We start from the raw sequence: 3,334 nt of genomic DNA on the forward strand, positions 1-3,334 counted from the left end.
GCTTTTGTTTATCCAGGTAGGTCTTTATCCTTAATCTTTGAAGGACGTTTGCCATATATATACTCTTGATTGGCTGGGTTTTTTTTTTTTTCCTTCTTTCAGCACTTTAAATATATCATCCCACTTCATTCTGTCCTGTAACGTTTGGGCTAAGAAATCCACTGATAATCTTATGGGAACTCCCTGTACATACTGAGTTGCTTTTCTCTTACTGCCTTCAATATTCTTTTTGTCTTTGACAGTTTTATTATGTCTTGGTGTAAATGTCATTGGTTTCGTCATGACTGGAGTCCTTTGAGCTTCCTGAATATGGATGTCTGTTTCCTTCTTCAGATTTTGACATTTGGGGCCATTACAGATTCAAATACACTCTCTTCTTCATTCCCTATATCTTCACCTTCTGAAACACCCATAATGCATATATTATTCTACTTGATGGTGTTTCATTAGTCCATTAGGCTTTCTTCATTTTTTTCATTCTTTTTTTTTGTTCCTTTGACTCAATAATTTCAAGTCTTCAAGTTCATTGATTCTTCTGCTTGATAAAGTCTGCTATTGATCCTCTATAGTTGATTTTTCACTATAGTTATTGTCTTCTTCAGCTCCAAAATTTGTTTGGTCCTTCTTTATAATTGCTTTCTCTTTGTTAATATTCTCATGGTATGTATAGTTTCACTGTGTATCTATGTTTTCTTGTAGTGTACTAAGATAATTTAACATGTTCATTTTTAATTATTTATCGAGTAATTCAAAGATCTCCATTTCTTTAGGGTTGAGTTCAGGAGAATTTATTTTGTTCCTTTATTTGGGCTGTATTTCCCTATTTCTTCATGTGCATTGTTTTTTTGTTGTTGTTGTAATTTTTGTATTTGAAAAAATAGCCACCTCTTCCCATCTTTACAGACTGGCTTTGTACACAGAAAGACATTTACCAAACAGCCCTACACGAGATTCTGGGGGCATCTCAAACCTTTTATGGGGATGCATCTTCTCTGGGCTTGTGTAACTTTACAATCAGAGAGGTTTGCTGGTTTCTTTTTCAGGAGCTTGTAGACCCTTGCTCCTCTGGTGTCTGTCTGCAATACAACAGGTTCTTCTGGAGCTGCCACAAAAAGAATGCTGCTCTCTTTTGTTCTCAGCACCCTGGGCATCCCAAGAATGCAGATTCCTGATCAGCATGCCAAGTCAAGCAGTACAGAAATCAGTCCCTTGGGGTAGTCTTGAAAGGCCAGAACCCTGGATGTACAATCCATTCTTCTCTTTCACTCCCAAAAGAGAAATCAGGCATTGAGCTTTTCCTCCTGATCATGAGCTATGCTAGCTTGGGGGGAGGGCCTGACTCAAATGAAATGAAACAGAGTTTCCTACCTGTTCCAAAGCAGTGGTACTTGATTTTGAACTTGCTTAGAGTACTGTGAGTTCATAACTGATATCTGATATTCTCATAAAGGCTCCTTTGGATCATATATTGTTACTAAGTCAATGTTTTGGCAGGGGGAAAAAAGTCTGGGGCTTCCTATTCTGCCATCTTGCTGAGTGCAGACAGTTTTATTTCTGTAATCTCATAAAGAATACTCTATAGCAGTCATCAAGAATTTATAGTAAGAAATTTTCTTTGCTTTAGAACAATGGGTATAAAATATCTTAAACATCCACTTCTGCCTCTCCCTTTCTGAATTTTTTTTGCATTTAAAGTATATAAAGATGTTGTACTAGACACACCATCTTATACACCATCTCACCTCCGCTATGCTTCATCTCTAATTCCAGCCAGGCTACAGTCAACAGCTTTGCGTAGGTATCAAACCACTTTGTGCTGACACCGACACCAGACATACTTCTCACGTCCTTCCCTGAGAGCTTGTTGGATGCTTGTGGGGGCCGGTAGATCTCAAGTGTAGTAACCCAAAAGTGTAGGAAAGGCAGTTCCCATGAGGCAACCCTGGATCTTCCTCAATGAGGAGATAGAAGCTGATAGACAAATGCCACTCCTTTTCATCTTTTAGGTAAGCAGTTTAGGGAACATAGTCTCTGGGCCTCACCAGAAGTAGCAGTCATCCTCAGAAGTAACAAACTAGATAGTGCATCATTGTATTGGCTTTGCCATCGTCCTATTTGATTCTCCATATTCCCTCATTGCATCTCCTTGTCTTGAAACTAGATGTAGGAGACCTAAGGCTAAGGTGCACATTAAGTAACTAAGGCCTTACTCTATGTGATCTCCTTTTGTTTTCTGTTAACAAGTACATTTCTCTCTTTCATTAGGTTGTATTTCTTTTAAAGGCAAAAGGCCTCATTCACTTGTGCGGTCCCATAATATGCACTCATGTTTTTTTCCTAACACATGCAACAATTTCCCATTGTAGATAGCTTTGCCATTCCCAAATGATGTATAATGAGAGAAAACTTTCACAAGCTTGAAAGCTAATCATTTATGCAGAATTCTCTTGAAATCCATATCCATTTTTATGTTTTGTTGCTAAAGCCTAGTTGTTTTTGTGAGGTAGATAGCCAGGATCTCTGGCTCTTCTGGGGACAAGGATGCCCTGCTTTGGTACTGTCTTCAGAGACTGCCCCACCTAGGAAGAAGAATAAGGGCAGGCACTCCGTTTTGGTGTTGCCTCACTCTTAATCCTATCCCGAGAAACTGCTACACCTGGGGAAGGAGGCAACGCTTTACCAATCTGAGAATTCCCCAGCCTAGGCATAATAGGATTTGGAAAGTGAGTTGGAATAACCTAAAGCTAATTATGTCATTAGCTTAAATCTACTTTGTGGTTCATTCCCCCCAGGTAGGGCTTTTAGAGAAGGAGCTCCAGCTGGCAAATGCAGATACAACCTTGAGAACACCTGTTAATCATTTGGTAACATCGGACACCTCCTGAAAGCCCTTTCCTGGACCAAGCCAATAAACACAAACAACTCAAGAATTCCCAGAGAATCGGTCAGTCAGTCTGTCTCTCTCCACTCACAGAGACAAACCTGTTTCATTTTACAATAAAAAGCTATTCATGTGAAACTGCTCCTGCTTGTGGTCACTCCATTGCACTGGCCCTGCTTATGATTTTTCCAAGCAAGGAGCCAAAGAACTAGGATAACAGTCCACAAAGAGGCGGGACCCGACACTTTGGTGTGTCTGGTCATTCTTCGGCCAAGGGTACACCAAAAACCAAGAGCAGACTGCCACCCCGACATTTTGACTTGGTCAAATATATTTACATAGATAATGCATCTCAGTTGTCCACTTACTGATAGTAAATATATTTTTTAAGGTAATTTTTCTGTTTAGGTAACAATATAAGTGCCAACCATGTTCTTTTATAGACAGATCCCT

General features: G+C 39.6%; 1 protein-coding gene across 1 annotated transcript in view; it reads right to left on the reverse strand.

Annotated features, from left to right (window-relative positions):
* Window positions 1-3,334, reverse strand: part of BICC1 (BicC family RNA binding protein 1) — a 273,849-nt gene that overhangs the window by 252,654 nt on the left and 17,861 nt on the right. The window lies entirely within an intron of this gene.

Source organism: Propithecus coquereli, unplaced genomic scaffold (genome assembly GCF_000956105.1).
Source record: "Propithecus coquereli isolate 6110/MARCELLA unplaced genomic scaffold, Pcoq_1.0 Scaffold115, whole genome shotgun sequence".
NCBI classification, from domain to species: domain Eukaryota; kingdom Metazoa; phylum Chordata; class Mammalia; order Primates; family Indriidae; genus Propithecus; species Propithecus coquereli.